The sequence below is a fragment of the Bradysia coprophila genome, unplaced genomic scaffold (assembly GCF_014529535.1).
Source record: "Bradysia coprophila strain Holo2 unplaced genomic scaffold, BU_Bcop_v1 contig_373, whole genome shotgun sequence".
Taxonomy (NCBI): Eukaryota; Metazoa; Arthropoda; class Insecta; order Diptera; family Sciaridae; genus Bradysia; species Bradysia coprophila.
In genome coordinates this window covers 314,663-329,038 of record NW_023503632.1, presented here as the reverse complement: position 1 = coordinate 329,038, position 14,376 = coordinate 314,663, and the positions used below count along the sequence as shown (strand labels likewise).

Genomic DNA, 14,376 nt, shown 5'->3' with positions numbered 1-14,376 from the left:
GGTAATTGCATGTACTTTTCAGGGCAAATAGGGTCTTATGGGGGTTTAGAAGGATCTACGATGAAACATGAGAAGTTGAAATGTTTAAGCGGTTATATTGCATCGTAGAGATGGTAGCAAACTTCCGTAAGATTCTACTTCACCTGAAAGTACATGCAATTACCTTTCTAATGACATCCCACACGACTATGTATGTTTCGTGTACCTGGAGACATTTCTGTAAGAAAAGTGTAAGTTTTCAGTCTTTTTCGGTTATAAACATCAACTGCACATATCTCAGTGCGGATGAATTTTAAACCCAATAACACCCTATTTGCCCCGAAAGTACATTCAATTACCTCTCTAATGACACCCCGCACCACCCTGTAAAGCTCGTGTAACTGGACAAATTTTTGTAAGAAAAGTGCATGTTTTCGCGGTTTATGATCACCTCACACTAGCCATACAAGCTTCGAAGACTTTTTTTTTGAAAGTGGATTTGGTTCCTAGGGTCGAATACCTTACTGGGCACATATAAAAAATTCCAAAGGAAATTGCTGCTGTTTTTCATAAGGATCCCTCTAAACATTTTCATAAGTTCGCTTCTACGCATCAGCCTCTCGCAAACGTTTCTAACTGAAAATGATACTATAACCGTTATCGACAGATTCAAAATATTTCCGATTATTATCGAAAATAATAGCGAGCAACATGCGGCTCGCGACTCGCATCTCGGCGGCATTAAAATAATGTCTCTGTCATGTGGCAAGACTAAATCAAAAAAGTAAAATGGTCGGACTACGTACATCATTTTTCATTCAGTGAATTTACTTTTTAATAAAAATCAAAACAATTCGGGATAATAATATCAGAAAAAGTGTTAAAACCGTGTCCATCGATTATCAACAAAGACAAATCGATGACAGACATCAATGTTTATCACTCGCAATCATAAAAGATTTGTTATTGTTTTCATATTGGTTTTGGTGTTGGAAAAAAGGTCATTGAATTTTGCGTAGTAAATTTTTTCCTTTCGGAATGGATTTAGATTTTTGTGTTTCATTAAAATAAAGTTTGTGTTGTTTGTGTGGTTGATAAGTAACCGAAAAGCAGTTACAAATCAACGGGATTTTTATGCTATCAAATAAATGGAAATCTAAAATGTTGAAAATTGAAAATATAAAATACTTTTCCCCCGATAAGATAAAATAAGGTTGTTTTGACGTCACATTTAAAAAAAATTATGCGGAGTTTACTACGTTTTCGAATTGAATTGCGTATAATATAAAATTGTTGTTAGTGTTTTGACGAAAAGTAGAAGCAAAAAAAAAGTTGGAAGAAAAAACCGAATAAATATCAATTCAGTGAAAATCCCCCCAAAAAATATTTAATATTTTGTATCGACAGATCGTTTCGAAATATAAATAAATCAAAAAAAAAAATTTATTTTGTGTCGAGATATTGTTTTTCGTCGAATCTACAAATTGTATACACATCCAAAAACGAACCGAACATAATGATATAATGACCGAAATTGTTAATAGCAAAACATAAGACGTAATAACCGAAAAAAAGGTAAGAGAGTGCCATCCATTTTTGTTATGTTTTTTAATTTCGATAAGGCTTCGCGAATGAATTAATTAAATTAAATTTTTTCCTAACAATTAAGAAAAAAATTAACATTTAATTCAAATTGACGATTCCTTGTCGAAACATTCAATGTTTTATAAAATTTTGTTGAATTTTGATTCTATGATTCAATGATATAAAGTCAAAATTCAACAAAAATAAGATAATGACATATTTCGTATTTACAATATTCGTGTATATGGATGGACCCCGTTTGTGTATACGTATATATAGAGAGACAGACACATATTTTGAACATAAATATATACGTAAATACGTTCGTTATTATTTGGTATATGTGTATCTCGAATGACTGAGTCGAACAGGATATTGTATACACGAGTCTAAAACATACAGTGATACGTAGCAAAAAAAAAATGAAATGAAATGAAAAAAAGCACCACACATACCGCATGAACGCAAAAACATACATTTTATTATTAGAGAAAATGAATATTATGTATGAACACTGCTCTGCATACACACGACACAACTTTATCATCAAATTAATAATAATAATTTTCTGGTTCATATTCGGATGGTGTTTATTGCTAATTAAAGTTTTATAAAGTTTCATTCATTTTGTGTGTGTCTCTCTCTGTATGCTAGATCGTTAAAAGGATATCATTTGTACACACCTTATTAAAAAAAGGTGCTACGTGTATACAATTCGGTGATGGTTCGCAATTTTATACAATTTTATCTAATTTGAAGTAGAGTTTGTTTTCAACTGAGGGTGTATACGGGATGATGCGTTTTTCCGACACAATATCACGGAGGGAAAATCTGGAGTTTAATTTGAAATGTACTTGGAATTAAGATTAATCTGTCTTTCTCGCTTTGTAGACTTTTACCTTTAACAAACAGTAAACGTACCCATAAATCTCGCACTTCGTTTGTCCAAAGTGGGACATTGTCTTTGATGGAAAATCTTCTACTTCACTATGGTATGAACATGCGATTTATGGGCACTACTCTGTGTCCAAAATGTTAGATTTCCATGTTCCAGGGAGTAGCAAATAAACCAGTGGAATACAAAATATAATAAACTTTATTGAATGCGTCAATTCCAATAGAATAAGTAATAGACTGAACAAAACTAAAACTCAGCGCATACTAAAACGAATCTCCGGTTACTAGATTATTACAATTACAACTAGAAAACCAACACACCTCCTTAATTGTAATAATCTAGAGCCTTCTTCGTATCAACGATATCAAAATCATCAACACCTCCTTTAGCATGTTCTGATACCACTATTGCCATTTTCCAAATTCAAGGCCATTATCGCTGTTATTAATTACTATTAATCCACCAATCAGATTCCAATCGTTTTCCTCGTTAGCAGTACCAAATTCCAATACAAATTTATGTCAGTATAAATTATATCCAATCCCGGCGGTCAATTCCTTCTACCACAACTTTTCATCTCCAGGTGGTCAATTCCTTCTACCACACACCTTTCACGTATTCATAAAATTCCCGTTTCTGCACGCATATCAGCTGGACTATGGCTTGCGCCACTCCCAACACCACTGACATTCACTGCATTCACATTACGTTTTCAATTTCCACGATTCATTATGTCCAAATCGTGCCAATTCCGATTTATAATCGTGTGCCGTTGCGATTGTGTTAATATCAGTTGTACCATTTCCAATTGGACCACTTCTAATTGTACTACTTCCGATTGTCCGGTCCTGATCAGTATCATGTCACCACCAACCACTTCCGTAATTTTGATTTTCAATAATTTTCGATTCCGAACAAATTCCACCCTGTCCTACAATGCGTCTTCTGGGCCCATAACCTGTTAGATTTCCATGTTCCATGGAGTAGCAAATAAACCAGTGGAATACAAAATATAATAAACTTTATTGAATGCGTCAATTCCAATAGAGTCAATAATTAGACTGAACAAAACTAAAACTCAGCGCATACTAAAACGAATCTTCCGGTTACTAGATTATTACAATTACAACTAGAAAACCAACACAAAAAACTAAAGTGCCAAAATGTTTGGGGCGCAGGGCAGAAAATCATTCTATATGGTCCCCTGATAAAAAGTGTCTATGAAACCGACTCGATCCGAATCGATTTAGGGGTCTCTCAAGGATGAAGTATGTGAAATAAGCTCTGCTCAGTCAAAAATCATGAAATTCGAAATTTGAAAAATTTTTCATTATGAAATTTTCGAGAAATGCGACATTAACACACATTAGCTCTCATCGAGGTCTACTTAGTTGGTACCTTATGACAAATTTGGTTTATTTCGAATGGTCACATGGTAAGCTATCAAGAAATGATAAAACAAGATCGGAACATTTGCGTGGACATCCATTACAACTCACCAAAGTTCGCCGGGGGTACCGAGTAATAAATTTTATCTGAAAAGTATCAAACAAATCTAAAATAATGAAACGTTTTTTGGCATCATCTTTAAGCTCTCGTTCCTCTGAACATTTCCACATCAACATGTTTTGGGTTTTTCTCGTCACCGATAAGGACTCACTCTCAGAATATTCGCTATGAATCTGATCTTTGACAAGCGCTACCTGGACAGAGTAGATGTCGAGACACGGGAAAAGTTGAAAATTGTTTTCTCGGGGTGCTTTCACACTAATATAAACGAAGATGTCCTTACATCTTTCTTCATCATCAGTCCGAAATAATTTTTTTTTTCTAAAAACCTTGTTTTCAAGTGATTTTGGCTATTTTTCGCATACTTCATCCTTGAGCGACCCCTAAATCGATTCGGATCGAGTCGGTCCCTTGGACACTTTTTATCAGTGGACCATATAGATTGATTTTATGCCCTGTGCCCCAAACATTTCGGCACAAATTTTTCCATACAATTTTGGACACCCCTAGTGTTCATCGGTGTTAATAGGTGACTAATTTCGTTTATTTAGAACATTAATTTAGTCCAAGAAATGGTGAACCCCTCGTAGCATATAATAGCCTTTTTTATTGATTTGATTTTTCAAAATTATATTAAAATCTTCAAGAATTCGTATAAATTCCAGACTGGTCGTATGAAAAGTTGGTATTTTCTCATGTCACTCTTCGACTGACGTTTGGGATCTACACTTGATAATATTTCAGAAACGGAAAGCGAATCCTTTCGTCTGTTTATCTTAAAAATCTGTTAGAAAATCTTTTACTTCATTTGTTTAAACCGCTTTTAAAGACAAAAGAAGACACGCCACATTGCACTCTTCGGTCGTAGTTGTCGATTGGTTCGCTTTTTATGGATCCATCGGTTAAACTGACTTGTTTGGGACACATGGTTTTGTGTCGAAAGCAGTTACCTTATTTTACTGAGAATAGGATTAATAGGAAAATGTTCGAGTGTTGGCAGAATTCTTCATATATTTTCTGTCTCTAATTTTACGGTTAGTTGTAGAATTTTGGAATTTTGATTAAAAATGTAAAAATCGTGCTGTTTGCATAGTGAGACAAATCTTGATTTTTGCATAGTAATTCTTTCTCTATTGCACGTTATGACTCCATTTACCCAATCCCAAAGGGGTAGTTCAAAGCACAATGTCTAGTAACTCATTTCCATTGAAAAATTCTTACAAAAATTACAACCAAAAGGGCATATATTCCAATCGCATATCTGCAACTTCCATATTTCCTGAGAAGATCTTTCTAACGAGCCGTCATTTACGGAAAAGTGAACACTTTTACATGACATTTTAAGATATCTCTGACTCCAAACTTCCTCAAATTTTATGGTATGTCCTAGAGATCGTCAAGACCATTCCAAAGAACCTTATTTGTTGAAATAGGACCACTTTTAGATGAAATTTGAGGAAATTTTCGCTCAAATTTATCATTTTATTTACCGATTTATGTAGCGCTGCAGCGCGATTGGAATGATCAAATTTCATCCGTTTCTTGAACTCATCGAGACCTTTTCAACGAGCTGTCGCATGTAAAAATTGGTAAAACTTTAGAGATGTTTTGAAAGAATTGGTGATTTTAGGAAATTTACTTTCTAGGCGGAACTAGTGGTCTAAGTGGCACCACATTTCATCCTATTTACTAGGACTCGATTGAAACTGGAAATCGGACTAAATTTGACATAGGAAGATTGCACGATGGTCTCGTCAATTTCCTTCAAAGGGTTTTTTCTTGGTTCATTCTCGCAGCTCCCTGCAATTAGTTATAATTTTACTGGGAAAAATAGCTGTTCATGCCCATGCGTACAGTCAAAGCATTGCTCCTAGCACCAGTGCTCTGGTTCAGTATTCCACATGTTTTGTTATGGTAGCAACTGACAAAAAATATTTTCGTTTCTCATATTCCGATAAAATGACCCGCCCGCATGCATCCAACGATAACAAAAGACTCATCAATTTGTCGAAATTAAATTAAAAATTTACGGACACAGATCGATATCTCAATTGTGTTGTTCGTTCGTTTTTGGATCTGTGTTGTTGCTAAATAGTTTTATTTACTGAAAATTTGCATTTCTAAACCGATATCGGCATGTGCCACAACCGAAACCCTGACTCCTATATTCACGGCAATTGATTGGTGTTTTGGCGGTGTGTAAGAGAATCGAATTTAATTCTTTTAACAAAAATATCAACAAAATAATTTTGAATTAATAAGCGATTAATAAGCGGATCTGCGTTTGCGTCATTGTTCGACTATTGAACTTGGTTACGACTCATTTATTTATTTATTATTATTTTTTTACATTGAACGTAAATGTTGCATTGAGTTTTTTTTAATACTTTTTTATACAACAAACCAAATTACGTTCAATGCTTATGCTGCTATTCATTTTTAATTTTATTAAAAGTTGAGAATAATATTCAATTGGCATACTCGCACTTATAATGTACACTGTGCTGTATATATACATTAATATCGCAATATTTTGCGCGTGTATTATCAATCAAAATAATGAAATCACCGAAAGGAGAATGAGAAAAACACAATAACATTATGACCGATAGAAAACGTTTTCTTATTCTTATACACAATCGGTTGACCATACGGAAACGAGCAACATTGATGCTTGTGGATAAAATTAAAAGTCCAACGTTAAACTTCCTCTACGTACGAGCAGACTTCCTTTACACAAGAAAATCCATTATTAATATCGCGGTTTGTCTTTTGGATTGAATTTTATTTTAAAATCACTGTTTGTCGTCAATGTTTGTGCAGTCTTCTCGATTGTATTTATGTGGCCAGTAGATCAGCTCCGCATTATACAACAGAAAAATCGTTTTTTATGTAAAATAAAAGTTAGGGAATTTGAAGCGATGGGTTCAGCTTCTAGCTACTATGGGACCATTTACACATTACGCACGCTCTTCAAGGGAGACAGATTCTGAAAAAAGACGTACATTTTGGGGAAGAGGGCTTGAAATTCGTTATTTCCAGGGAGGTGCGGGAAATGAGGAAAAGTTGGAAAATATGCAGTTCAAAGACGTTGAAACACCAGAGTAATCACCAGAATAACGTTTACATCAACAACTATTTACGACAATTATTACGTCAGAAGCCTCCAAGAAAAAAAATCGTTGCTTCGCTGACTCCTGGTGCAACAGCTACTGATCCGCGAATCTGTTTTTAGAGACTTCTTCACTGATTAAACTCGTCAATGCCTTTTATTTGATGTATCGGTCGTCAACTTCTAGCAAAAATTCTTGGAAATATTTGTGAAAAACGCTTAAAAACACGTAAAACTGGTTGTCTTGCGTGCTTTCTTGCCAGTAGCTACTGATCCATGAACCCGATTTTCGATCCATATTGTGATTCGTCTCGGCAATACATTTGACGTATTGATCATCAATTTTGAGCAGAAACTCGAGATATTACGTTGAAAGCCTGTGAAAAGCAAGCGAAACAAAACCATACAAAACAAAACAATACAAAACTGTTCCTGGAATCTGATTTCAAACTTCTCTCGCTGCTTTGAATTGAATTAAATTGAATTGAATTTATTGACACCGCCAAAAAACTGGCTGAATATAAAAATATACAAACGTAGATAAATTAAACTAAAATTAAACTTTTAAACGTCGTTCTATTCTCACACCTAGTCACAACCGCTTTATGCTTATTAATAAGTCTAATCAGCCGAACGATCGGTTGTTCTGATAAATACACATTCGAAAACCGCGGCTCAACCAGCAATTTCATAGTAGTCTCTCGAAAACCGTAAACACTTTCACTTCGAACAAATCAAGGCGAGATAATATCATCAGTCACGTTTCCTTTATACAAATCAAAAGCAAGCATTGCATCAGCTATTGTTCGACGAGTATCCAAACTTTGTAACTTCAGTTGCTTGCATCGATCCTCGTACGGAGCCAACCTGTATGTCGTTGCGTTGCTACGGCTTTATAGCAAATAGATAACGAACTGTTTCTGTATAGATTCAATATCGTCTTTGTAGATTTGCGCTGCAGGATTCCAAATTGTTGATGCAAATTCCAGCCTTGGACGTACATAAGCCAAATAGAGTATACGTTGTGTCTCTTTGGTAAAATTGCCGTTGGAAAAATGTTTAATGCATCCAATCATCTGGCGACATTTCGTTCCCATATGCTCAATGTGACTGCCCGGGTGAAACCACCTGTTGACCAAAAATCCCAAATCGTTCATTTCTTCGACTCTCTCTATGACGTGATCACCCATTGTGTAATCGGCTTTGATGAACGATGATTCACTTCGGTAAATGCTGAATATGTAACATTTGTCCTTGTTGAATTGAAGACGATTCTCTGTGTTCCATCTATTAACGTTATCGATATCTCGCTGCATTCGATGTATATCGCTGTGATCGAAGATAATGGACGCCAACTTGATGTCATCCGCAAATAGTAGAGGGCACACAAATTCAAGAACGTCGACTACATCATCGATAAACAATTGTGAACATTTGTGGGCCAAGAGAACTTCCGGCCGGTACTCCAGATGTAGATTCGTACAATCTTGACTTAAAAATGCTGATTTGAACGTAATTGGTCCTCCCAACCAGATATTGACACATCCACCTTGCTGTTTTCTTCCCAATACCAAATCTCGCAAATTTCACAATTAACAAACGTATTATCACTTTGTCGAAGGCAGTTTTGTAATCACCGTAACACAAGTCGAGTTGACATGATCGTTCGAACGCATTGTGAGCCATAATTGATAGACCTAGCAGATTGGTGACAACTGATCTCTTATTCCTGAATCCATGTTGCGCGCTTTTCAGTTGAGGTTGAATAATCTCACTAATCTTCTTCTTCACTGCAATATCATGGATTTTTAGTACGATCGTTTGGATGGCTACGACTCTATAGTTCTTTACGTCTGCTTTGTCACCCTTTCTTTTGTATACCGGAACGATTCGTGATATTTTCGATGTGGCTGCTATTTCACCAATATTGAAAGATTTTTGATACAGCAACCATATTGGCCATGCAACTGATGATGCACACATTTTCAAAACCGATGGTTTTATCTCGTCTGGTCCAGCTCCACTCTTCCATTCCAGTGTATGAATCGCTGCTTCAATGTCAAACAACGAGACATTAATTTCTTCAGCACTACTTATCGGAACGTAAATATCGTCAAAATCCCAATTCTCTTCATCAGGTACGTAAATCGATTCGAAGTAATCAGCAAACAAGTCTACCACTTCTTCCGTTGTATTGCCAATTTTATCACCGAATTTTAGTCTGTCAGGGTACTTTTCGATGCCACCATTCATTTTCGCAAACTTCCAAAATTCAGCTGGATTCGATTTGATATTTTCTTGTGTCTGGCGGATATATTCGTTGTATCGACGGTCGCTTTCCTCACTGAATAATTTATGTGCCTCTTCATATTCCAACGTTGTTGATTCGTTTCTGGCTTTTCGTTTAAACAACTTGTCACGACGATTCTTAAGACGCTGTAACTCTGGAGACCACCATTTCGGTTTGTTCGAGTATTTTCTGACTGTTTTCTTTGGCACGTTTTGATCGATTAGAGATTTAATGGTCTGAACGAAGAATTCGTATGCTGCGTTAACATCTCTGATATTAAATTCGTGTTGGAAATTGATCGCATTCAGTTGGCATTCCATTCTATCATAGTGTCCGCGTGCATATTGATACACAGTAACGTCTTCGGTCTTTACAGAGGAATTAGCATAGTAATCCACCATTATTTCGTAAGGTACGTGGCTTGGATCTTGTTGATTTTGTTCGATGATAGTGAAGTTGTCCTTGCTGAGTCTGAATTCGTTTGAATTTTTGACAAAAACCAAATCCAAAACATTCGAAGACGTGTTGCGAAAATCCGACAGTTGTGACAATGACAAACTGAGCATTTTGTCCAAAAAATACAGAGCATCGGTTTGGTAGCTTGATAGGCTCCCATTCGCAGTGGCATTCGTTAACGTGTGTGGCAAATATCCATTGTCATCATCGTAATCAGCTGTCCAAACAATATCATGAAGGTTGAAGTCACCGACAACTATGATCTTGTGCATACGGTATTTTTCTACGATGAATTTAACACGTCGATAATGTTTCATTGCTACTTCTAGGTCGAATGTACTTTGGTAGCAAACGTAGACCACCATTGCCTGGGGCTTGATGAGTATTTCAATAGCCAAAAATTCACTGTTTAGGTCGACGTCATCAATGAAATCGAATATAACTACTCTGCTGTTCAATGTGTGAAGGACCAAAATAGAAACTCCACCTGCTCGCCTTAAATTCTGGATAATTCGGTCATTACGGTACACTTTAAAAGCATCAGGAAAGTAAACATTGCTCGAAATACTAGCGTCCGCCTTAGTTTCGGTGAAACACAGCACTTTGTAGGTCGACAGTTCAATTTTCATGCTGATGTTGCGTTTATTTGAAATACTACGGACGTTGTTATAGTATATCGGCATCGAATCCATGTATTCGGTTTGGTTTGGGCAGGTTTGAGCGGTCGGTTCGGTATCATTTCCAGTTGAACTTCGGAAAAACGTCGTGATGAGCGGTTGATGCTTTATCTTGCGATCACATACGGTAGTAGAAAAACGATTCAAATTACTTGGTGTAGTGTCATAATTTGCTTGGCTAGAACATATACTGTTTAAAGTGTTACCTGAGAGGTAATCTCCTATGCCTGTAAATGTGTCTCCACTACTGGTGCTACTGGACTCTGGGGACCTAGATCCATCAGTACGGGTGTTTTCGGTTCTTCGTTTTTTGATTCCGGTTCTTGATTGGCAGACTCTTGATTGCTGGGTTCACTATTGACGGGTACTTGATTCCATTGAAATTTCGGTACAGCTGACGTTTTCAACTCCAAATCGAATTCACGTATTCGACTGGTTTCAGGCCAATATATCGGGTCCATTAGTTTAGCGAAATTGGATGTCGAACATTTGATGCAGAACGAAACGAAAGAGTAAGTCGATAAGTCCCTCTCTTTCTTGACCAACTTACGGACCTCTATGTCTGGTGACGTTATTCCAATCGAATTTTTGATGTAATCGGTTATTACGTTGAAAGCCTGTGAAAAGCAAGCGAAACAAAACCATACAAAACAGAACAATACAAAACTGTTCCTGGAATCTGATTTCAAACTTCTCTCGCTGCTTTGCAGCATAAGGAGTCTAATTTTGGCGAGGATTATTTGTACACCGTTAGGCTGGCACCCAAAGCACAGCTAAACAACGTAAAACCTACAAATTTTCTCCAGGATGAGTTTTAAAACAGTCTAGCTTTGTCTTTAAGTCTTCATTTCCCGTTGTTTTTCCTGTCATGTTAAACCAAAACCTCGTATGGTATTTGTGTCTTTGGTTTAAGAGTCAATTCGCCAATTCGCAGCCAAATTTTCAATTTTTGATCGGTTATGGGCTAGAATTTTCCCCCAGACACGTTACTAATAAAAAAAAACTATTTGGGACGAGAATTTGATTCAAATTTACTCTCTTATACCAGCCGTAAAGGTCAACTTTTTTTCAAATGGTCCGCAATTCCTGCAACATCAAACTTCTGAGGTCAAATTTTGGTATGTGATGGAGGCTGAGGTCAGCTACGATAATATGTGGTTGGCCCCTCAGAACAATGATGTTGCAGAGGTACAGTACTATTTGAAAGTTGACCATACTTTGACTGATGGCTGGCCATGGGTGGTGAGTGCGGACGTAAGAGTGGGCTCAGACTGTCGGCCGTGGACAGGCCAACAATCCTACAAAGTTTCAACTTTTTGTGTTGCTCCTTCCTCAAGTTATTACTAAAAAAGTGTTCTGACCACCCTCTGACATCATATGACATTTAGACATATTACACTCAAAATGGATTTTTTTGAAAAAACATGGCAGACACCCATTCGCTAGAATTGAATGACGAATCGAATGAGCTATAACTCAATAATATCGGGATAGCTTGTTTTCCAAGTGGTCGAAAAATTGGCGAATTGACTATTAAGCTGTAATCGCACCTATTCCGTTTAGCTCTACTTTTACTTTTCAACAATGAGAAGTGGAAGGAGCTTCCATTGTTCGTTCGTAGGAGAGCTAAGTGGAGTTAGTGCGTGGACACACTTTGAAGACCTTTCTTTCGAGAACTTTGAGCTTCTTTCGTATTCCATTGAAATATTCCATTTTTCCTAGGGATTCCAAAAGTGGCTCAAAGCTTTCGAAAGCTCTCCAAAACACCCAGACAATGAAATCGAAGACCTTGTATAGATAAGACGTTTCGACCATTGTTTCGATCTGTGAGAAAATTAAACACGTCTTTCGACGTTTTGCATTAATATGCAGTTGTATTTTGTACATATATTTGAATTTGCAATGTGTCGAGATCTTAATTTCGAAATCCAAGCATTTCTTTCGGCAGCTTCAGCATGGAGAAGTTAGTTTCTCTTCTCATCGACGAAAAGTAATAATAAATTATTTCTTTGACAAACGATGTGTACTCGGCATCCTTGAGACGATCTTCAAGTTATGTTACTTTCAGACGTAAGACGTAACCTCACTTTGGTTTCGTTAAATATTATCTTTATAGTCAGTACTAAATTGAGATGTCACATCTTCGTCCACTCATAAAGTTACCTATCTTCGATTACGAAAATTTAAGCGAATGAAACAAAAATTATTCATAGAAACCAATGATGTTGATTATTCATCATCATCATCATTCATCCATTCATTCATCATTTGGGTATGCGTACAAATTGACAAATTGTCATGCCAAAATTTGCCATGCAATAGCAGAAACAAACTTCCAGTTGTAGTGAGTACAAGCTCAAACATTGTTCAATCTGAACATTTCCACAGTGGCGAATCGTTCGATCATGTAGATCATCTTCAAGGCCGTTTGAAATGCCATCCACGATATGAAAATGCCACCCACGTTAAAAAAAACTCATAAAAATAAATGAATGAACGACACATTTAACGAAACTAAAGTGAGGTTGCGTTTGAAAGTTCCGTATCTTGAAGATGATCTATTCTGTCGTCGATTCTAATTGGCACACTCCGTCCAAGCTATAACAAAATGCAGATCAATGTAACATCCAACAGTAAAACTCTCGAAAATTGAACGTTCTGCAATGAATTGTATTAAAAAAAGTGATGTGTGTGCTGTGTAGCTTGTTGCGTATAGTTTTTTTGCCAAGGCCACGACCTACGATTTCGCACTGGTCTGCCAAAAATAAGGCCTTGTGTAAATCTGAGTTTTACTCTTTTTTACGCGAATAATGTAACTCTCGATCGACTGTTAAACTCTTGTACGTGATTTCCCCTCGGATCTAATATTTAACCAAAAAAAATATCGAAAAACTCGCACACACCATTCGGTCTCACCAAATTATGTGTTCAACCACTTTCTCGCTAAATAACATAAAACGAGTATAATATTCAGGATAGAAGTCTCTCGGATACATCATCGTGATCGCAGAATGTCAATATACGTGTGCATACGTTGTTTTTATGAATGAATTGAATTCCGCAAACACTTCATGAACAATCTTATGTGATAATGTGTAATCCAAAAACACACACGGTTTCTCTATACACACACATATGTGGGGAATGTGTGTATGCGGAGAATGTTTAAACAATTATACGTTGGTAGTGGTAGCTAAAATTTATTTAAAAAAATCGAAATTCCCATGTGTGAATAGATACGTGAATATCAATGAAAATTATTACATTTTATTATAAATGTAGAATGGATATGGAAACCATGGATGAATGGATGATAACACTGAAATTTATTAAATGAGAATCAAAAAAAAAGTTAAAGGTTACGTGCATGTTGGGTTGATGTAAATGTATCGAACAAAAAAGAAGAAATTAACACCAAAAATTATTGATAAATTTGGTGGATTGTGTTGGCAATAAACCATATTGAATTGGGTAACCGAATATATTGATCAGGAACATAATATGGAAACTATTGTGTGTGCATGTGTGAGTCGATTATCATTACCGATATATCCTTATAATAACTCGTCTCTTGGTTTAGATTTGATTTTTAAATTAAATTCGAAATGTTAATGCGATCTACTTTACAATTACTTACAGAGAAACTAGCTAGGGAGCTGCGGGAAACTTAAAGTATAATTCCATCATAACCCAAACCCTATTGGTATATCTTCAACTGTAACTAAGAAAAGAACACGAAAACGAAGACGTAAATTTGTACACAAGCACTCTTACAAAAATTTTATTTCCCTCACTGACGCTAATTTTTGTCGCTCGGTTAATCCTGTCAAAGTTAACTTTGAGGTTACACTCTTCACGGCCGATTTTGAGC

The 14,376-nt window shown here is 36.2% G+C and overlaps 1 protein-coding gene and 1 long non-coding RNA gene across 5 annotated transcripts in view; one reads left to right on the top strand and one right to left on the bottom strand.

Annotated features, from left to right (window-relative positions):
* The first annotated feature begins 760 nt into the window (after positions 1 to 760).
* The window catches only part of LOC119082059 (serine-rich adhesin for platelets), a 43,536-nt gene continuing 29,920 nt past the window's right edge, over positions 761 to 14,376 (top strand). For all 4 annotated transcript variants that reach the window (XM_037191394.1, XM_037191392.1, XM_037191393.1 and 1 more), the window contains exon 1: positions 761 to 1,553. The gene's annotated coding sequence lies outside the window, so the exon portion shown is untranslated. The remainder of the gene's footprint in view (positions 1,554 to 14,376) is intronic.
* LOC119082069 lies at positions 3,819 to 13,435 on the bottom strand. The gene is made up of 3 exons (XR_005088569.1): positions 13,422 to 13,435; positions 7,682 to 7,683; positions 3,819 to 4,334 (listed from the first exon to the last, which is right to left on the bottom strand). It is a non-coding gene; the product is annotated as an uncharacterized LOC119082069 (long non-coding RNA).